General features: G+C 32.9%; 1 long non-coding RNA gene and 1 pseudogene across 1 annotated transcript; one reads left to right on the top strand and one right to left on the bottom strand.

The window, feature by feature from the left end:
* The window catches only part of LOC148618754 (uncharacterized), a 36545-nt pseudogene extending 26411 nt beyond the window's left edge, over window positions 1-10134 (bottom strand).
* A 12770-nt stretch (window positions 10135-22904) lies between these two features.
* On the top strand, window positions 22905-24259 carry LOC148618753 (uncharacterized). Its single transcript, XR_015921294.1, has 2 exons — window positions 22905-23363; window positions 23874-24259. It is a non-coding gene; the product is annotated as an uncharacterized LOC148618753 (long non-coding RNA).
* Window positions 24260-24522: the final 263 nt, after the last annotated feature.

Raw genomic sequence — 24522 nt, 5'->3', positions numbered from 1 at the left:
AGCCGTGCTACCAATCAAATCATGGTTAAGTGAGTGAAGTAAACAAAATACAAGAAACAACAATACATAAACACGCATCTCAACCCGAGGGCGTAAAAGTATAAACTTGACATAGAGGGTTCTGTTTACCATACAAGGACTGAACAATAATCTTATCGGTGTCATCGGCTGTGGACCGGTCTCACTTGGATCTGTCGGTGTCATCACAGTTTCTTGAGAGGGATTATATAACTTTATCTCAGCATATAGGATTGATGTTTCTTCTGTAACTGTTTTGTAACATAATAATAACTTTAGTTGTATGTTTACATCAGTGGTGGATAATTGAAAATTACAATTTCAGGTAGGTTTGATTCTCAAGAAAATCATAAGTTATGTTTGTATTAGTGATTTTTCAAAGCTTAAGAAATCATATCTATGTAAGATATAAATAAAAGGCTACGAAAACGTTTTACTCTCGTCATTTCTTGAATATTACTCAGATGTCTTTTCATGCTTATTTGTATCCGTCTGAGTAATTTCTTGCGCGATAAATACAGTGTATTATAGTTTTATTGAATGGAAATATGATTTCCCCATAGAAAGCAATGCAAAGTCAGCGTGCAATAAATTTCCTTATTGCTAAAGTGCAAATATAAATTAATTAAATTTATAAATTTATGACGTTATCCATGACAAAATTTAATTTTAAACAAGATTACATTATATTGCTATTATTGTTTAAAAACTGTGGAATATGATCCCTCGTAGAGTGTATATTGCACCCGTAAACACGTGCAGTATAAACTTCTACTCGGTTAACCAACTGATGAAGTACGCTCTAAAAGGATTATTGATCAATCACGAACAAAACCGGGGAATATTATCCCTCGTAGAATGTATGTTGCACTCGTAAACTCGTGCAATATAAATATCTACTCGGATGATATTCTCCAGTATTCATGCACTGACCCAGTAATATTATTGTATTTGTATACTTGTATTATTATATAGATACATAAAGGTTTGTTTGTTTAAGGACTAGGATAGGGCTCATTTTCGTCCCATAGGTCGCAGTCAGTCCCGCGCTGATGACAAGTATTCAGTTTTATCATATACTTATAGAAAATAAGTCTCGTTTTTTACTGTATAATAAAGCAAGTTGTAGGGCCAAAATTTGATATTTTTCAAGATTGTCTAAGGAGCTGATATCAAAATGTTATTACATGCTTCGGAATGATATTACATGGCTTTCCGTAAGTGATATTACACCCCTTTCCCTAAAGGCTCGGCAATTATCGTATTTGTTTACAATATCGCGTCTAGCGACGAAGCAGACGAACAACCTAGTAGGATGGAAATGGAGATTGACGATGCCATGGAATGTATAGAGTCTATGAAGAATATTATAATACAAAACGTAAAACTGTGAGTGATATGAACGTGCTATCGCTCTTGGGCCAATATCAAACCTTGTGCTAATAATACATGTGATATAAAAAATGTCATGTGATAATTTGATATAATTACAATTTATAATATTTATACTATTTCTCATTTTTCATTATTATTCATATATTCTGTGTATTATTGCTTCGACTACAACCATTTTATATATGGTATAGCTAAAATAACTCCGTTGCTAAGAGGGTGGTAAGGTTTTTATTGCATTTAATAATTTTGAGAGGTTAACAAAAGTTATCAATTACATAGAATTATATTGTATTGGAACATATACCAGCAAAACGTCTTTCTAAAAGCCGTGCTACCAATCAAATCATGGTTAAGTGAGTGAAGTAAACAAAATACAAGAAACAACAATACATAAACACGCATCTCAATCCGAGGGCGTAAAAGTATAAACTTGACATAGAGGGTTCTGTTTACCATACAAGGACTGAACAATAATCTTATCGGATCGGACTTCATCAATTGATTACTAGTAACTTGTTAAAGTCCACACAAATTAAATTAGAATTATGTTACCCTTAAAACTATGGTGATAAGGAAAAGTTAATACAAACTGTATTATCTCCTCCTCATTCATTGAATGGCTTGTACGTCAATAGCATATAAATAATACGAAATTTAATTAGTATAAGAATGGTAAGAATGGTGTGAGACAACGATTCATAGAAAACTGCGAACATACTTTCATCACATTGATTGCCTCCAAAGCCAGAGATACAAGAGCAAGATTCTACTATTTCATTTGTACAGTTTCCTGGATAACATCGGGTGCTATCTGATCTCCATAAACAAGCCTCTGAAATGAGATTTTACAACGATATTTCAATACATTATGTTTATTTTATTTACAGCAATAACAATTGAAAAGCTAGTGATATCACATTGTTTCTTTTAAAATTGAAATGGCATCATACCCAGTTCTGATAGACCTAAATGTGCAATTATCATATACAGGGAACCTTGCGACTAAACATGTAAAGTGAAGACAGATGTTCGTGGATATATATGTGTGTGTGTGTGTGTGTGTGTGTGTATCGACAGAATGGGCCATTGAAAAGTATGGTTTTACCATGTTTTATTTTTAGGGTTCAAATTAGACATGTTCAACTGTATTTTAATAAACAAAATGGAACATGTCGATTTTTTTTAAATTTGTTGGTAAGCATGATTGGTCTTGGATGCATGTTCCTTATGCTTTTTTCTTTGTTTATCTTCTATCATTTGTTTTGATTGTTTGTTTTTATGTTGGATATTGTGTCGCTTTCATTTATATATTTAATCAGTTTATGACTTACAAAACATTCTTTGACTTACTTCTACTGTGTTTCATGGCACCATCATAATTACGTGTATACCCTCTGTAGTACCTCTTGGCCATTATCTCGTACTGACACCATTCACAATAGTTATCACTTACTGAGATACACCTTCGATGGTTAAGATTGGAAATACTTGGACAAACTAAAGAACAGTAAAAATGTAATTAGGAATACATATGGTTTTTAAGGTACTTAAACTTATTATAGTAAATATAGTAGAAAATTTAAGCTGTCTCATTTAAAGAACTTTGAAAAATTATTCCAATAATATATTTTTCAGTGATACATGAACAATAAATAGTATTGTGTCCTTACTATTAACAACTGAGTTTTGTATTAATCTTTGGGTGGTATTTATAATCGAGTAATTACAAAAAACGATGTATAGCGTAAACTTGAAATTACCATTGATCTTAGCTATGAACATTACGTTTGTAATATATGCATAAAGTTATGTAATCAAAGTCAGCTGAGGTTAGACGGTGCGTACAGAAAAAAGAAATTAAAATTTTAAACAACCTCTTTATTTTTCAAAATACACAAAAAAAAAGAGAAACTGATTTTTTCATCATGGAATGGTACCGGTCTGCATGAAAATATATATATATATATTGTACGTGTTTGGCTTTAATCGTTGAAACTATCAGAAAAATGAAAAGACCATTGAATATTTACTTCAGCATTGTCCTCCAGATTGGTAAAAACCATCCTGACAGTACAATTTCCAGAAGATGAACAAGATCCCTCTCCACTATTACGTGAACCACCTGTACGGTACCTTATTATATCGGACGAATTAGACTCGTTGCAAGCATTGTTTAGAAGTGTAAGTCCGTTGCAACAGCTGAAACACGAAAAAGTCACAATAACCTATATTGTTTTTATGGAGAAATTCAAATTATCATGTTTTATCAAAAGTCCAATTTGATTATTTCATCTTAAAACTTCTAACCTGAAATTTTTAATTGAAACATTACCCGCAAAAGTTTCAACAATATTTGCTTATTTTTCACATTTTTTGGATATTGCCTCTTAGTTTCACTTATTTATTTTTTGTTTTAAAAAATATATGCGATTTGGTTTTCATACATCATTCTTAGGACGACCCACAAATGAAAACATTTTCATTGATTTCTAATAAAATTTAATAGCAAAAGTTACCATCGAGTTTAATCTGATGCATCAACTATTCTTAATTTGCTTCGTTTTTCCCAACGCTTTTCTCTTTTTAATAATTTGCACTTAAGTTCGATCAAATCTATTGCACGAGGCATTTTTATGTCATCTTGCAAAATAAAAAAAGTATGTATTTTCAATGTTAAATAAAGTTTTAAAAAGTGAAAAAAAACTTCTTTTTTTTATTTTAATTATTCAAAAAGGCTATTCGGAATAAACCAAATGTAAAATTACAAACATTGATTTTATAAACCCTCTTTATATGCGCGAACATGTTCTATTGAAATGGGATTTAGGTGTTTTAATATTACAAGAAAAAAGTTAAGCTACCCTAATTTTTTTTTCAGAATATGAAATAAATTTAGATAAGTGTTCTGTATACAACTGTTGAACTATTTCATTCACCAGAAAGCAAAACAGTGACAATTCCCTACAGAATATATTTCAAATGCAAAAAACGCCTTTATTTAGGCTCATTAATCTCAAAACTAAGCTCGGCGACCTATGTTTAAATCGCCCATATTTATGCTCATTAATCTCGAACTAAGCTCGGTGACCTATGTCTAAATCGCCTTTATTTAGGCTCATTAATCTCGAAACTAAGCTCGGTGACCTATGTCTTACAATTTTTCAGTGTGTCCGTTCAATGTAATCTTTGAGAAAGAAGATATAGGAAAATCTATCAACTAAAAAGCCAAAATCTACGAATTATGATAAATTTGACTTGTCATCCACTTATTTCCATGGTTTTCTCCAATTATTTAAGAGTATCACTATTAAACGAGCTAATTTAATCTGTACTTGCGGTTTCCATTAAATATATGGATACCATCGTTATTATGAAAGAAAGAATCTAACAGCCGGCTATCAATTTATTTTAATGTTGTTATGAGTATCTCACTCTATCATACATCACATTTAGTCAAGGTATTTTTGTTGTTTTTAAACAATGCTACCGTTACTACACTTCGTGTTGTATCCGTGTTGTATCCGTGTATAAATTATGGTATTTTTAAATTTGAGGGGACGTAAACTTCCAATCGATTGAGTATACTAAAATCTTTGAAAGGGAAACACAAAACCTATGGGAATAACTCGGTAGAAATCAGAAAAAAAAATATTTTAAGACATTCTGATATCAAACTCAAGACATCTTAGTGATAAATAATTTTGTTGAACAAGCTACTATATGTTCCTTACAATTATTCCAATGAAAAATATGCGTAAGATTTCTTCAAATCTATATATTTTGCTTTTTTTCATCAAAGTCAAACACTTAATAAAATTTCAAGAAAATAAAATGAGCCAAATAAGTTTTAAGGAGATGTTAGGTTCCATTTAAATCGTAACTCAATGTAACTTAAAAAAACTTTATAATGAAATTAAGAATTCCTAAAATTCCTTTATTTTCAATTTCAAAGTAACTGATCTCCATTTTATAATATATGGAAGATGTATACACTTTTTATCTGTGCATTGGTTTCAAAATTATTTGTGATCTTGGCTTTAACACTTATGGTCCAATCAAGTCAAAACAGATTAATGACAATACCCGGAACTACGGGTTATTTGCAGGTTTGCAAGACGGCAGTGTGTGAAATGTCATAAAAAGAGATAAAACTAATAAATAGCCATTCTTCATGTTTAATTTCAGTATCAAAATTTGATAATAAGATCAATCCCAATAAAAGATTGATGACGTCACAGTCATATAATAAAAATTAGTCTATTAGATTATAAGCAATATGTTTTATCTAATCCGAAAGCCGGTTTTTTTTTAATTCAATAACTTCTTGTAAAGATTAATCAAGAAGTAAATGTTAAACCCATATAAAATGCATGCCGATTAATATCGTTAAAACTTATGCTAAAAACTGTAAATATACGTAATAAGTGCATATGAACCAAAAAACATTGCATAATGTTGCAAATAAGGGTAAAAATATTTCACAAGGGTTCAGCGCACTATTTCCCTTGGAAATCTGCAATTGCTTGTTATTTTGTTGATTTGTACAGATTTATTTTTACAGAAATCATAAATAATCAATTAAAACACAATTAAACAAAGCTTGTTGAAATGTTTTAAAAATCTTAGATCTACAACATTTTGGAAAATTTTCCTCCTCTACAATTGACACAAAACGTTTTTCTGTACGATTGCATTTGAACATTTCGTATACCTCTTACATATTTTCTTCCGCTTTCGACTGTTGTATGTCTAAGTGATAGGTCAGCTAGGTTTATTAAAATAAACAATTTACAGTTTCAGGTACGAGGACACAATTAATTTTCACACAGAGTTTATTATAGCATTTTTCAAATTAAAAAAAATCTACCGCTTCTAATCAAATGAAATTTTGGCAGCTAAATAAACTATCTTACCTTAAACTTCCATAAAAAAATTAGAAATTTTCACCATCATTTTTCAATTTTAACTACCTCAACACATACACCCCCTCAAATTTGCCTAACAATGGGTTCCAAAGGCCAAAAAGTTGACCTTTTCTTATCTCACCAAATCACACCCTATATGTATTTTTTACTAATTAAAGTCATCTATTAAATTATTTCCATTATTCTTCTTTCAATTGAACCAAAAAATAAAGATAATATCTAAAGGTAAGGTTGTCTAATTTAAAAAAAAAACCCTATTAAAATAGGAACTATATTCGTATACAACGAAAAGCTAAGGGCAGATAATTGTGATCTCGTACCTATTAGTTGCGGTCAAGTTCTGGAATTCAAAATAAAGAAGTTTTTTGACAATTTTGATATATATGCCATCATTCTGACGACAAGTTTCGGTTAAATCCAGCAACTTTTGATCCGGCAAATTGGATTCAAGCACATCCACTGTGATCCTTGCTTAACTACCTTCTTATACTAGAAAAAATCTAAAAATGACCACTTATATAAAAAAAACTTCTCAAACTTTCTTCTAAACAAAGATTTTCTCAAAATCTAAAGTGGTAATTATTCTTAGATAATTATCTTATCAGTAATAAAAGCTGCTTCAACAAAAACACTCATTAGAAAATAAGCATGAATTATCTAATTCTTAATATGGTAAAAATGTGGAAAAAAAAACACAATTACAACAAATAAAAGCAATTTTTAAAGTACTTCTTTGATATAAAAAAAAATATATAAAATTGTAATAAAAAAATAAAATGATACAAAAACCAGAAACAATTCAAAAAGTGGGGACAAAATTATTATCCCCTGTGTAAATAAATATTATTCACAACAGCTGATTTGAGCAAAAACCCATGATTTAGAAGTTCACAACTTGTTGGCTTGCTCTACAGGACATTTGCATAATTCGACATTTTCTTTAGACAAAATTAAAAGAAATTGACTTTTCCTTTATGTTTTTAATAAAAAAAAAAGATGGTTTTATCACATTTTGTTACATTTACACAGAAAAATGATGAAAAAAGTAAACAAAATGCCAAAATTATTCATTATTTGGAAATAAAATTCAGGAAGGCAAATTTAGAACATGTTTTTAATGAAAACACTAAGAAAATTTCTAAATCAAATATGTTTTTTTCCATTTCATAGATGTTGCAACCCATATCTTTTTTTCTATTGATGTTGCTTTGGTCCCCTCCACTTACTGATGATATTGAACGAATAGAGTCACAGTCAACTGATGACTTAATACATGAATTAGACAACAAAAAGTTGGAAAATTTGAGAAAGGAAAAATTGAAAGGTAACCTGATTCGTGCTAGAGCACAATGAATTGAGGAAGGGGAAAAGCCATCGAAATACTTTTGTGGTCTTGAGTCTAGAAATTTTTCAAATCATACCAAAAATTGAAAAGAAGGATGGTAGTCTTATAATAAAACAGTTTGATATATTAGATGAAACTAAGAAATTTTATGAAGATCTTTACACATGTAAAGACAGTACATTAACTTATTATGATTTTCAAGATCTTAACAGTGATCATGAGCACTACTCTTTTAACAAATTATCTGATAAGGAAAAATGTCTTTGGAAGGGGAGATAACAATGTCTGAAGCTAGTGAGACTGAAAAATATGAAAAACAATAAATCCCCAGGTTCTGATGGGTTTTCAGCGGACTTTTTTAAATTTTTTAAGGACTTGAAGGTATTTATTGTATAATTATTGAATTATGGAGTTAGACAAGGTGAACTTTCTGTAACACAACGACAGGGTATAATAACTTGTCTGCCAAAAGATAACAAACCGAGACAGTTCCTATAACTCTTCTGGATACTGTGTATAAGATTGGTTCTGGGGTAATTGCTAATAGAACAAACAAATTCCTAGATAAACTTATCAATCTAGACCAAACAGGTTTTATAAGTGGTCGATACATTGGAGACAATATTAGAATGATTTATGATATGCTTCAATATACAGAAGAGAATGATATACCAGGTCGTTTACTATTGATAGATTTTGAAAAGGCATTCGATTCAATTTCATGAAAATTCTTATTTAATGTCTTGAATTTCTTTGATTTTTGGTGATTCAATTATAAATATGATTAAAGTATTTTATAAAAATATAAAGTCAGCCATTGTCCAAGGGGGAAACATCTCTGATTTCTTTAATATAAGCCGGGGATGTCGACAGGGAGATCCTCTGTCACCCTATTTATTTATCCTTTGTGCAGAGATTCTAGCCATAAAGGTTCGGGGAAATGAGAATATTTCAGGTATTACAGTCACACAAGTGACACACAAACTGTCACAATATGCAGATGATACATCTTTGATATTAGATGGTAGTGAAAAGTCATTAAAGGCTGCCATGGAAGAACTTGATTGGTATGCAAATGTTTCTGGACTAAAGATAAACTTTAATAAAACTCAAGTCATTTGGATGGGTAGCAAAAAATTTAGTGAGGACATATTATGTCCAGGGCGAAGGCTTTCTTGGGGTAATACTTCTTTCACATTATTGGGAATTAATTTTGATGTTAACTTGGAAAATATGCCTGATATGAATTACAATGCTAAACTTACAAATATAAGATCCCTGATTAACACATGCTCACCATACTATTTAATTCTGTAAATAAAGACATTTTGTTGAAATGTGGAAGTAAATATGCAATGACTGTAAATTGTAAAAATAAATTTTGGAACGATGTGTTTAAAGCATGGAATATTGTTATTGATATTGATGGACATGAAAATTGGGAATATTTTATTCGAAGTCCATTATGGTATAATACAAAAATCACAGTTGATAATAATTGCATCTTTTATAAAGAGCTGTTTGAAAAGGGTATATGTTATGTCAATGATATTTTAAAGGATGATGGAAAAATTTTTTCCCGTTTAGAAGTACAGCAAAATATGATATAATTGTCGACACTATGAAATATAACAGTTTATTGTCTGCCTTAGGTAAAGCCAAAATGCAATTTATTTCTGAAAATTTCAACACGTTTTGTCCTTTTATTCCGACATCTATAGCTTTATTTTTGAAAAGCACAAAAGGAACAAAAGATATGTATACAGTGTTGATAAAAAATTATCTTGTTCCAAATGGACAGAGAAAATGGGATGAGATATTAAATGTAGATGAATCCGAATGGGGGGAATTCTTCAAACTTCCATTTTTGGTCACCAAGATAACAAAATTGCAGTGGCTCCAATATAGGATAAACCACTAAATTTTGGCAACAAATAAGTTTCTTAAAAAAAATAAATGCCACAGACGATGATAATTGCACCTTCTGTGGAGAGGAAATTGAGACTTTAGAACATTTACTTAGGAATTGTGATAAGATTCAAGATCTACTGACAGAAATTTATTCATGGTTTTTGATCAATGGAATAAGTATTCCATTAACTAAAAAGAACTTCCTGTTTGGGGATATTTCTAGAGGACCAAAGAGCAAGGTATTCAATCTTATTTTCCTCAAAACAAAACAATATATCTATACAACCAAATATTTCAAAAAACGGTTATCCCTCTCTGCAGTACAAAATATTTTAAAAGATTTATACATGGTTGAAAAAACAATCGCAGTAAGAAACAAAAAACCGGAAGATTTTGATAATTTATGGAATTGTTTCAATTTTATTATATAAGATTATATATTATGTAAAATATCATGATAGAATAAATACCCATCGCATGGAAACAAACAATTATAGAAATTTCATCATCAGGTTTCTCTTCTTCACTATTAAAAATCATTCTCTCTATTCTTCTTTGTTATTTTTTCTTCATTTTATTTTTTTTTTTCTTTTTGCTTTTTTTTCCCCGAATGATTTATTTTTGTTTTATGGTATCCAAAGAGTAATCAAGGGAACCAAGGTTATAGCGGTAATCAAAAGAATGTAATATAGAGACAAAGACCAGACATGGAAAGCAGACATACACAACAAAGAACATAAAGTAACTAAAATCATACATACAAAGTAACAAAAGTAAATGAGCAACTCGGGCTAAAAACTGGGAGCATGGACCAGGTGCACCGGTAGGGTAAGCGTCCTCTGCTTTTCTAGAGACACCCGCCGAGTTGCTCATAAAAAGTCAAGTCCGGGGTAGACAAAGGATGGAAGGAAAACTATGACCCGTTGAATAAATCAGTTCTCATGGTGCTGATGGATACACCATAACGATCCACGAGTTCATGATAACGACCATAAAACTTCTGTAGTGATGACTTCAATCTTGTAGGAACATAACCCTGTTCCAGAAGCCTATTTGTTAGAGTTCTAGCGCGATACAAAAAGTCTGCGTAGTTTTGGCAAGCTCTGGCATAACGTATGAGTTGTGATATGAACACTCCATACGCAGGAGCCGAAGGGATGTTGCCACAGATGAAAGGAAAGTTGACAATTCTGAATGAAAAGTCATCACGTTTATCGTTAAGTTTGGTCAATACTTTTCCTTTACCATCGATTTCTAAGTGTAAGTCAAGATATGAGGCTGACTTCACAGTGTCTGTAGTATCCTTTATCTCAAGTTCTTTTGGGTAGATGCGATGTATCAAATCCCCGAAATTAGGATTGTTTAAAGATAATAGGTCATCTATATAGCGGAAACTGAGATTGAAGGATCTAACCAAACGATATTCTTTCTTTCTGATCAGATCAGCTATAAAGTCAGCCTCATAAGAGTGAAGGAATAGGTCAGCAAGTAAAGGAGCACAATTTTTTCCCATTGGAATGCCGACCGTTTGTTGAAAGACAGGTCCACCACACTGGACAAATATGTTGTCGATTCGATTAAAAATTCCAGCATTTTGTAAACATCTTCCTCTGTTTATTTGGAAGATGATTTGGAATAATTCTTTAAAAAGTATGAGAAATCTCTACCAAGAACTATATATTTGTATCTAGGTGTACCATCTTTTTTGGAAAAACAACTATGTATAATTTTTTGAGTCGGGATTTTAACTGAGTATGGGGAATAGAAGTATACAGTGTTGAAAAATCATAGGTTTTAATGCTATTATATTCAGATAATAGTCTTGAACTGAATGTCACAAAAAGATCTTTAGAATTTTTCAGCAGCCACATTGAATTAATACCACTACGGGTGAAACAAGTGTTGTGGTAGGACTGCAGACCCTCTTTGACAGTTGTGAGTATAGAAGTTAAAAGTTTTGAAAGAGGTTTGGTGGTACATTTTGCACATCCAGCTATGAAACGTTGTTTGTATGGATTCTTGTGAAGTTAAGGAATCCAGTACATAGACGGTAAATCACAATCATCGTCCTTGGTAGAGAGACCAAAAGAGGATAGCACAGATTTATGGTTTTCCACAATCTCCTCTTTGGAGAGAGTGGTAGCAGTGTAGGTCTTATCATTGCTATTATTTCTACGTCTACCTCTGATAATAAATATTGGATATAAAACGTTTTGCAGACAAAAACAATGTTGTTTTGGGCTTTGTCTGCTGGTACGACAACATATTTGTCATGTTTCGTAGACAATGTTTTTGCTATAACCTTTGTTCCCTTGATTACTCTTTGCTACATCGGGGTCTTTGAAAAATGATGTAGCCTTGGCAGTCATTAACCTACTTAAAACTTTCATTCGTTTCAAAATTAAAGACCTCACGGCCTTTAATCACTCTGACAGAGAATCAATGTCTTCTTGTTCTCGTTTTATCCATTTTCTTGCATAGTCCTCGACGGCATCCATAAGAACTTTAAAGTTATAATTCGAATTTATGGAGCGTAGTTCACGGTACTTGTGACCTGAAGAAAGGATATTACGCAGAGATTCGTTGTCGATAATGGTTAAATCTCCCGTAACGACGTGACCAGAAGGACCATATTTGAATGGAGAGGTTTTGCAAGAACAGTCAGGTGATTTAGCGTTGAAGTCCTCAATCTCGAGGTTCTGCAATAGCCTTTTATAATTGAAAATTTTGGATGCGATGGGTGAAGTATAGGAATATGAAATAATTGGTATGGATTTGTCTTTGAAATATGGGGGAATTTTGTTGGTAACGTTTTTATGATGGAGTATGTTAGCCAAATTAATTGCACCTATACATTTGTTGACATTGGAAGAAATGATCGTTTTTCTTCATCTTGACTTTTCACACAAACTGGTTTAAAGAGTCTGTGGAAACCAATATCCAAAATGATGGCAACAAGTCTGTATAATGATGAGGTGGGGTCAGAAACAGGAGTGTCAAGTCTTGTTTTGTAAAGGGAGTGTAGTAGAGTGAGAGGTATAGAATTAAGTTTGGTTCCAATGTGATGAACTCCAAGACGTTTTTGTATGAAAGGAAGGAGACCATCTATGGAGACATCATGTAACTTAGGTGACGTATAGTGGAGATGGCCATGACTCCTTTCCTGTCTTGGATTTTTGTCAAATAAATTCATCACATTTATGTTATTGTAATATTGGCTTGAAAGGTTTCATATGCTTTTGATGTTGTCATTGCATCCGTAAGGTATTGCAGTACCTAGTCTGCGTATCCAGTACTCCTCTCTTTCCCTACGATAGTTTTTACTTAGAACGGGACTGTTCGTAGGATGGTAAATTTTTTTCTAAAATACGAACTTTCATGGAGAGGATTGAATGATCTTGTTGATTAAACTGTTGATAAATTGTCGGGAATTTGGTGGTGTTAATTCCCGAACGATGACCGCACATTCTTTTATTTAATCGTTCTTGCGTTTCTCCGACATATATTAAACCACATAAGTTGCATTCTAATCCATATATTAAGTTTGTTGATTTGCAATTTAAGTCATCGTGACTTCTTGTATGGAAGGTTTTGTTTGTAAGGGAACTGGAGAAGTAAGGGTCGGTTATAAGAATGTTGCATGTTTTGCAATTTTTAATACCACATTTTGATATGGTACAATGTGGTTCGTCATCGTTGTAGTCAAATATATCGTTTAAAGTGATGGAACATGGTTTGATAATTTTAAAATGGTCAGAATTTTTGTACTGGAATAGATGGTCTGCAGACTGAACGTGTGATTGGGTACTTTCAGTTGAATTGGTCGGGGCACTTTCCATACCAGATGTGAGTGTGCTAAGATTCCCATCTGGGGACACCACATACTTACAAGACAACAGACTGTCCGATCTGCTGTCAGGTTCGGACCTTTTTATACTGGGCGACGTCCGAGCCAGTTTTTCTTTCATTACTCTTGTTAAAACCATTAATTTTAAAAATTGTATTACTGGGTTGATGATACCCTCGGGGACAAAATCCACCAGCAGAGGTATCGACCCAGTGGTGTGAAAGAGTAATCAAGGGAACCAAGGTTATAGCGGTAATCAAAAGAATATAATCCAGGGACAAAGACCAGACATGGAAAGCAGACATACACAACAAAGAACATAAAGTAACTAAAATCATACATACAAAGTAACAAAAGTAAATGAGCAACTCGGGCTCCACTAAAAACTGGGAGCATGGACCAGGTGCACCGGTAGGGTAAGCGTCCTCTGCTTTTCTAGAAACACCCGCCGAGTTGCTCATAAAAAGTCAAGTCCGGGGTAGACAAACGAGGGAAGGAAAACCATGACCCGTTGAATAAATCAGTTCTCATGGTGCTGATGGATACACCATAACGATCCACGAGTTCATGATAACGACCATAAAACTTCTGTAGTGATGTGTAGTGATGACTTCAATCTTGTAGGAACATAACCCTGTTCCAGAAGCCTATTTGTTAGAGTTCTAGCGCGATACAAAAAGTCTGCGTAGTTTTGGCAAGCTCTGGCATAACGTATGATTTGTGATATGAACACTCCATACGCAGGAGCCGAAGGGATGTTTAAGAATCAGAAAATGTTTAAGAATCAGAACATTGTTACCTTGGGTCATTACTATGATAACTTTATATGCTGTGACAATATATCGTTGAAAATTCTATCATGAAATTGTAGAGTTAAACTTGTAAAACAGTAAATAACATTTAGTTTGGAAAAGCATATAACTTAAATTTATATTTGTATGTGCATATTTTGTAACATGTACAGTATGTATATGTATATAATGTAACAATGAATTGATTCTTGAGAATAATATAAATATTAGAAAAAAAAAGAAAAGTCATACTGCGTGGTTGAAAAAAAAGGTCTTGTGTTTGAGAATGCAGTTTCACCAGATGAAGATAATTCAAAAACTTACAACCGAATGAATTTGCAAGGTCACCAACAAGACGATAAGCATGTTGAAGCTGATATAGAAGAACCGCATACCATTGGCAGTGACAGCTGTTCCCAGTCTGGAAATGATGATGATACTGCTGTTTACAATTCTCAGAGGATGATATTGCGACCACTTCACCTGAAAAGAGACAAGACACAGACAACATTAAGTTCAAATTCTCGTATCATTGATATAATAAATATTTATTTGCATTTGAAATGTACAATTCCATTTCAGATTATTAACTAAACTTTGAATTTGCAGCCTCTATATGTACATACATGTACATGTATATTATCATACATATGTGTTCTTTTCTTGACAATTGTTTTATCATATTTCAGAATGATTATGATTATTTTATATGATTTGTAAATTAATCATTCTTATCTTTATTTCAGCAAACTAATTACTTTATTATTTTATATCACATAGATAATTAATACTACATTTAATTGCAGGTAAACTTGGTCGTAGTTGACTGAGTTCGTGAGCTGTTTTCATCCTTGTTTTTCACTTTGTATGTTTAGTGTTATTCTAATTAGAACACTTTAACCTGTCTTCTGTTTATCCTTATTTGAGAATAATTTTTGGCTATTTTTATAAACCTCAAGGTTATAACCATATATAGACATGGTCAGTTTTTCTAATTTTAATATTAAGACATTTTGAGTAGTCTTATGTAAAATATCTAGTTCTATCTGGTTTTTGTATTTGCTTTATAAACTGTGCATTTTTAAAACTTGTATCAGTGCCTTTTTTGGATCTGTTTAATAAACTACTATTTTCTGGAATATACTGTTACTGTGATTGTAAGTACTTATTTTGAACTTTTGTAACTTTTGTAACTTTATTATAAAATAATTTCAGGATTTTAATTTAGCAAGATAAATGCTTTATGTATTTCAATAGCAATGGCTAAAGTTCTTATATAGTACTTTGTATAAATATTGCTACTGAATATAAAGTGTTAATGTTTATTTAGTCTGAATTGTTTATTCTGTAAATGCTTGTTTTGTTTAACAGTAAGACATAGGATTTCTTTTACATAGGATTATATTGGATCTGTGTATTTAGAGATGATGTAAATCCATGACGCATATATTACGCTAATTCACTTCGTCACACGGATGGTACGATATGCTTTATATTATTCCTTATCTTATTGTTTTAAATGAATTTCGTATAATATGTATAATTGTAATATGAGAAGATCTGTAAATTTCCATCAGAATTTACAAGTATTTGTTATAACTGAAATGATTTCATATTTCATTTTCAAAGTTATTAATTTGATATAATTTATACCTAATGTCTATGTATTATGACAATATATGAATACATGCTTATATTTATATATATTTTTGTTTCTTTGTAGTTGGTGTTTAAATTTAGCATTCAATAAATAACTAAGGAATCCTAGAAACGACTTCCGTATTTGTGTCTTACGAAAGCCTGATACATTATACACAAATTTAAATGCAAGAACTGTTGGTTTGTGTCCAATGAAGTAGTGAAGTTCAACAAAGAAATCGAAAACAACCAGCCGGGACCGAATCCTTCAACTTCAAATGTTGGATTGGCATCAGTAGGCTTAGAATATAGTAAACAGGAAGACACGAGAGATTTTGGCCCGTTTGAATGTTCCACCACCTAGCATAAGTATCATGCAGAGAAACTTATAGTAGCAAAGGAGATGATAGACCTGAATATAGAAGACATGAAGGAGAAAGCAGAACTAGTAAAAGCTGATAACAGAAGTAAGGAAAATCCTGAAAATCTTGTAGATTTGACACTAGATGGTCGATATCCTGGTTCAAGCCGCTCAAGCCGAAAAAGAACAGGGCTTAACACTTCTCAGACACAGATGTTGGTGATAGAGAAAAAAATAGACAGAAAATACATAATTGTCGCAGTGTCCCAAAACCTATTATCTTGGAAGGGAGCGTTGTTACGAGGACGAGGATGGTTTTGAAGTAGTGTGTCCTGGATGCCATGAAGGATGTACTGCATCTCACAAAAGATTGGCACCTGTGTCAGAAAATGAGATGCGAAAGGATGTAGGAAGCCAACTAGCACTACAGGGTATTTTAATTCGGTATGTTACTACTGATAGAGATGCCGGGTCGGCGCAAGGAGTTGAAGATGCTATCCAAGCCTTGGTCCCTTTGTCGGAAGTGCAGAGACTCGCTGACCCGGTGCACCTGAGCCAACATCAGTTTCGTACAGGATTACGTGCCGAGTTTAGTGAGACCATGTTTCACGGTAAAACAAAGGTGGAAAATAAAGAATTGAAACAGAAATTTAGCCTTGATTTGAGATGTCGATGTTCGATGATTTTAAACCAACTGATCATGAAAGAAATATAGAAAAAATTGGTAAAATTTTACCTGCAATTGTAACTGCTATTCTAAAGTGCTATTTTGGGGACTGTTCATCTTGCTTCAGGGATTCTGTGGTGTGTGTTGGAACAGAAACAAGTAACTGGTGGTTGCGATCCTACTACCTCAGCTGCTATAACATCACTATGCTAAAAATGAACAAAACAGACAAAAAATTAGTCACTGAGCTGGTAAAGATGATACTAAGTGAGGAAAAAATCAATAGTACGAAAATGCATCCCACGACGAACAAGAATGAAGGTTTCCACCGTGCACTGAGTGTAAGCCTACCTAAAAATGTAACCCATAGCAAAAATATGGAGGTGAGGTTACATTCTGCAGTTCATCGCAACAACAACAGGCCTGGTACATCAGCAATAAAAAAGAGCAAGAATTTGAATAGAGATTTAAAATGACTGTAACACTCTTTTCGAAAAGATGGACAAAGACTTTGTTTACCACCAGCAGTATGGAAAACGTCCTGAGGTAAAAAAAAAAAAAGATGACATGGCCTACAAAGAGCACAACAAAAAGAGCCAACTAGATTCTGTACCAGGATTGCTGCAGCATAGCAGTTACTGCAAAAAGAAGATGCCCCAGAGATGAAAGTTGAAAATCAAACATAAAGGTCCTTTTAAGGACCACCTAAATCTTACAAAAATATTCTTAGTTGATGCAAAAAAAAAAATAAAAAATAAAATAAATAAAGACTGCCTTCCCCTAGCCTGCTCTCCCTCCTCCCGTAATTTGTCAAAAATACCTAAATCAGTGTCTGTCATCCTGAGGGCTACTAAACATGGTGGCAATGGGGCAATATGACCAACACATTCCCCTTTCGACACGCATGTCTGCCTACTGTTGTTAAAACCGTGAGGTTCTAACACCAAATAGGCAACATTAATGCACCTAGTGTTGTGGCACAAGTGAGAAACATCAAATGCAGGTAAATAAGCAGATTGACGCTCTATCATGTATGCTAGCCTGTGCACATAAACTGATTTCCACCCAACGGCACCAGGAAATCTACAATTTATTATCCCATATTTGCCATTGGGTGTTGAAGTTCCTGTCCATACAATACATTCCCTGTTCTCTCCAAGGTCTGATTTATCTTGTAGTTTTATGCTGTACTTTTGATAAAATGCCTCCATTTTGCTGAAATGAACTGTCATCATGGGTGTGTAGGAATTTACCCCTAAACTTCAATTTGAAACCCCCTTTGACAAAAAAAAATTAAAATAAATTAGAAATCTAATCCAATTTCCCCCAAAATAGCCAGAATTTCAGAAGAATAATCTTCTTCTTATATATTTCAGTACCCAAATGCATTATCTACACAGAAATATAAAAACAAATACAAAAATAATCAGTACTGGAGCAATAACAGCTGATTTTATATGTAAACACACTCCTCTATTAGGTACGAGGACACAATTAATTTTCACACAGAGTTTATTATAGCATTTTTCAAATTAAAAAAATCTACCGCTTCTAATCAAATGATATTTTGGGAGCTGAATAAACCTTCTTACCTAAACTTCCACAAAAAAAATCAGAAATTTTCACCATCATTTTCAATTTTAACTACCTCAACACAGAGACCCCTCAAATTTTACCCAAAATGGCTTCCAAAGGCCAAAAAATTTGCCTTTTCTGACCTCACCAAATCACACTTTATAAGTATGTTTTATTGATTCAAGACATCTATTAAATTATTTCCATTATTCTTCTTTCAATTGAACCAAAAAAAGAATATTAAATTCTAAAGGTAAGGTTGTCTGAATAATTTTTAAAAAATACCCTATTAAAATAGGAACTATATTCATATACAACGAAAAGCTAAGGGCAGATAATTCTGATCTCGTACCTTTATATACATTGATTGAAATTATGAATCGGATCAATCTTCTCTACATTTCTCTGCGTTTTGATCATCAAACGAAGTACTGTGTATCTGTCTGAACTAATGACACGTTTAGACGTGCCAGTTTTGTTTCTTATAACCTTAAAACCTATGATTTTTCAACACTGTATACTTCTATTCCCCATACTCAGTTAAAATCCCGACTTAAAAACATTATACATCGTTGTTTTTCCAAAAAAGATGGTATACCTAGATACAAATATATAGTTCATGGTAGAGATTCCTCCATACTTTGTAAGAAATAATTCCAAATCATCTTCCAAATATACAGAGGAATACAGCTGGAATTTTTAATCGAATCGACAACATATTTGTCCAGTGTGGTGGACGTGTTTTTCAACAAACGGTCGGCATTCCAATGGGAACAAATTGTGCTCCTTTACTTGCTGACCTATTTCTTCACTCATATGAGACTGAATTTATAGCTGATTTGATCAGAAAGAAAGAATATCGTTGGGCTAGATCCTTCAATCTCAGTTTCCGCTATATAGATGACCTATTATCTTTAAACAATCCTAATTTCGGGGATTTGATACATCGCATCTACCCAAAAGAACTTGAGATAAAGGATACTACAGACACTATGAAGTCAGCCTCATATCTTGACCTACACTTAGAAATCGATGGTAAAGGAAAACTATTGACCAAACTTTACGACAAACGTAATGAATTTTCATTCAGTATTGTCAACTTTCCTTTCATCTGTGGCAACATCCTTTCGGCTCCTGCTTATGGAGTGTTCATATCACAACTCATACGGTATGCCAGAGCTTGCCGAAACTACGCAGACTTTTTGTATTGCGCTAGAAGTCTAACAAATAGGCTTCTGAAACAGGGTTATGTTGCTACAAGATTGAAGTCATCACTACAGAAGTTTTATGGTCGTCATCATGAACTCGTGGGTCGTTATGATGTATCCATCAGCACCATGAAAATGTGTCATAGTTTACCTTTCCTCGTTTGTCTACCCCGGACTTGACTTTTTATGACCAACTCTGCGGGTGTTTCTAGAAAACAGAGGACGCTTACCCTACCGGTGCCCCTGGTCCATACTCCCAGTTTTAGTGGAGTCCGAGTTGCTCATTTACTTTTGTTACTTTGTATGTATGATTTTAGTTACTTTATGTTCTTTGTTGTGTGTGTCTGTTTTCCATGTCTGGTCTTTGTCCCTGGACTACATTCTTTTGATTACCGCTATAAACTTGGTTCCCTTGATTACTCTTATATATGTTTTGCTTTATCAAAATATGTAGTTTTGAATCCGTATTACATTCAAAATTAATTTCATATATTTTTTATAAACATTTGTCTAACGATTGAAGTTACATATTACATATTACATTTCTTGAATGACCTTTATATGCAAAGATCACATAAATATGTTTTAACGACAGTGAATTTCATTCGACGTAGGAAAAATGCTCTGTCAATGTATTTCTCTACAAAGCTTTTGAAATGACATAAAAAATACACATTATTTACAGATTATCAAATCTGCTGCAAAATACTGCATCAGTTGTTTCATGTATGCATATATAAGCTGCCTAATAATCAAGATTTTTTTTCTCTTATTCAATACTTAACAGTAACGGTATGGAAAAGGTGAATATCCAGAACAACAGTTATATCTCTCCCTGAAAAGGAAAAACAATTTTTTTGTAACTTAATTGATACTTACAGATCTTCTATTTGGTGCGGGGGATTTAACCACTTTCCCATCCATATTCACCATATCTCTATCAATAGCAAGTTATACATGTTACGAATTTAATCAATTCGTGTTTGTGATTAATAAGATATTTTATATTTATACATATAAAGAAACTTTCTAAAATATTTGGCCTATTAATTACGATTTTCCTGATATATGTGCCTATAACGAATTCTGTCTATAAAACATATTTACTGTATGTTTTATAGGAAGACGACAACAGTTTTTGAATGAACATTCAACTTTTTAGTTTTTTTACATGTGTTTTACTGTCGATTGATTTATAAAGAGAATATGTTGACTAGTTCCATTAAAGTATTAGCTTACATTTTTCATTGCAGTGGGGTTGTTATCTCTGCGACATATTCGCCATAACATTTATGTCTCACATCTATTCAAAAAATATTTATTTATATTTATAACTAATGTTTTAAAGAGTAATCAAGGGAGCCCAGGTTATAGCGGTAACCAAAAGAATGTAATCCAGGGACAAAGACCAGACATGGAAAACATACGTACACAACACAGTAACTAAAATCACACTTACAAAGTAACAAACTCAAATGTGCAACTCGGACTCCACTTAAAACTTGGAACATAGACCAGATGCACCGGTAGGGTGAGCGTCCTCTGCTTTTCTAGAAAGACCCACCGAGTTGATCATAAAAAGTCAAGTCCGGGGTAGACGAAAAAGGAAAAGAAAACTATGACACGTTGAATAAATCAGTTTTCATGGCGCTGATGGATACACCATAACGATCCACGAGTTCATGATGACGACCATAAAACTTCTGTAGTGATGACTTCAATCTTGAACATAATCCTGTTCCAGAAGCCTATTTGTTAGAATTCTAGCGCGATACAAAAGGTCTGCATAGTTTCGGTAAGCTCTTGAATAACGTATGAGTTGTGATATGAACAGGTACCGAAGGGATGTTGGCACTAATGAAAGAAAAGTTGACAATTCTGAATAAAAAGTCATCACGTTTGTCAAATCCCCGAAATTGGGATTGTTTAAAGATAAAACTTCATCTATATAGCGGAAACTGAGATTAAAGTATCTATCTAAACGATATTCTTTCTTTTGGATCAGATCAGTTATAAAGTCAACCTCATAAGAGTGAAGGAATAGGTCAGCAAGTACAGAAGCACAATTTGTTCCCATTGAAATGCCGACTGTTTGTTGAAAAACACGTCCACCACACTGGACAAATATGTTGTCGATAAAAAAAAATCCAGCATTTTGTAGACATTGTCCTCTGTAGATTTGGAAGATGATTTGGAATTATTTCTTACAAAGTATGAGGAATCTCTACCAAAAACTATATATTTGTATTTAGATTGTTTTTCTTCTGTCCTAGTGGATGTAGTGACTACTAGCATGTGTCTTAATTTCAGGGATACCAGGTTGTCATGGACTTAATGACCCCACACTTAGATTATGTCACCATGTAACAGTAGATAAGTTTTTCACTAGTCCCAAACTTGTTCATGACCGGAAGGACAATGATATGTTATGCACGGGAACTGTTATAAAAAGTAGGAAGGGAATGTCCCAAAGTCTCAGGAATGCCCGGTTACCAAAAGGAGAAATGATTGTGAAATTGCAAGTTCCAGTGATGGCAATGTTATGACCAGATCGTGGACTTGTCACAGTTCTTTCATCAACGGTTGGTGCGAGGTAATATTCTTGTACAATGATTGGTAACTTTATGTCTTGTCAAATCTGCCTTATTGCAAGTATCAAGTTGAAGATCTGAAAGTCCTTTTCATTTGATGATATGCTAGGTTCCATTTGACTCAAGTGAGATTTTGTTACAAACAGATGTAGTCCATATTTCATTTATTTCCATATAATAGCGATAGTCTTTTACACATAAAAACATTTTTAACAACTGTAAGGTACTGAGAGGTGGGACTGACATGATTAAATAAGAAAATTAAAATACTGTGTGTTGATGTTTTTGAAATTTATTTTACTATTTTTTATTTCTAATTCTGACCATTGTAGGAGGAATTCAGTTACTCTACATGCTACACTCCTAAAAATGTTCACCTTTCCCATTTTAGCGTTCGTGCATCGTTTATCTTGCTTTTACACATAGTTTTGAGTTCGTTTAAACGCACTGTAAACTCACAATAGAATCGTTTGTTTAAACGCACGATAGAAGCGTTCGTTTATTTTTATACTCTGATTACTTCCTCGATTTAACTGTTATTTATATGTTTGGCTATTATAAATATATATAATTTCATTCATTGCATTTCCTATTTTTTTTTCTTTCGTTATTATTTGTAAATATTATTATTTTAAATCGTTCGTCTATCGTGGTTTAAACGCACGCTGTTAGCGTTCATCTGTCGTGCGTTTAAACGCACACAAGGAGTGTTCGTTTATCGTGCGTTTAAACGCACGCTAGGAGCGTTCGTATATCCTGCCTTTAAATGCACGATAGAAGCGTTTGTTTATCGTGCTTTAAGGTATTAAGATTTTCATCTTGTATGTTTTTCCGGATTACTATACCTGATCATTGGATAATTATATTGTATGATGGACTCAGTTGGTCTGCATGCGAATCTTAACTTTAGTATGATTGATACTACAAACAGCCGAGGGACAGATATATCCATACCAGCAGCAACTCAGACATACAATTACACGATGGGTGGAGTCGATGTAGGGGATGAGATGATTCAGCAGTTTGAACCTCAGTTCAACAGTTTAAAGATTTGGAGAAAGATGTTGTTCAATTTTTTACTGCAGCTACAGGTACATTTATTTATACTTCATTTTAAATCCGATTTGCTAAAATTTTATGTATTTATGATTCCCTATGGCTGTCTGTTTTTTCGTTAGTGATCTTTTTCTCAGTGGTGCGTAAAATCACATTCACGAATATTGTACTCAGAAAAGTTTTAATTATAATGCTTATTTAATTTCTACTAACAGTATATACATGCGTTTTGTTTGACAGAAAATAATACATGTAGTCTACAGACATTTATTTAATTCTACATTTTGTTTGAAATCGTCAGGTGAAAAATTTCGGGAACAAAATGATACTGAATATGTTTTTAACCGTTTTGGATGTTTCTTAGGCCTCCCATATTATCTTTGCTACAGATCAGTAATCATTTGGTGTCTTTCCGGGGAGCCTCACATTGTATACATTACTATAGGTATACCCTGAATCAAACTGGTAAATTCGATTAGAGCAGTTCCTTAATTATATCACTTTTGTAGTTTCTACCTTATTGTGTTCCATTTTTACAATTTTAGCCAATGCCTACATATGCTACCCAGATTCGTTTGTGGTTCAGCCCGACCTAGACAATTTGAGGTTTCATCAAAAGCTTTGACAGGAACTTATCGGTGATCACAGAGAAGGGTCTAAAAATCAACTACTGAGACCTGTTCGTTTGGAACACAGGAACATCAGTCGCATTTCGGAGAAGCATTTCCCAGAAAAAATAACCGACGGAAAACATAAAAAATGCATAGTATGCTCCTCCGGATATGAGGGTTTCAGGAAATCCCGTAACCAGTGGTGGTGTCCTTAGTGTAAAGCCGGCCTTTGTGTTGATAGGTGTTTTAGGAGATACCATACCCGTTTGAATTATCAAGAATAATAGTTACATGGTATATACTTGGAATATGATACTATTTGAAGGAAATGTATTTTTTTATAATTGAAATAAAATTAGATTTTTATTTGCATTTCATTTCAACAAAACACTAACTAGAAAACCCTTTTATTTTTGTAAAGTATACACTGTTCACTGAAAATCTTCAGATACGTACATTCTGTTTGCGTATGGTTATTAATAAAATTTCTTCCAAAATATTGCTCATAGATGTCCTTGTTTTATATATTTTCCTACCTGTAAAAGCACACCTGTGTAATTAATAAAAATCCACATTTCCTATA

This window comes from Perna viridis, chromosome 4 (assembly GCF_037379345.1).
Source record: "Perna viridis isolate PV_CMFRI_1.1 ecotype Kerala chromosome 4, ASM3737934v1, whole genome shotgun sequence".
NCBI classification, from domain to species: Eukaryota; Metazoa; Mollusca; class Bivalvia; order Mytilida; family Mytilidae; genus Perna; species Perna viridis.
Note: the sequence above shows the minus strand (reverse complement) of the source record. Positions and strands in the feature narration are given on the sequence as shown.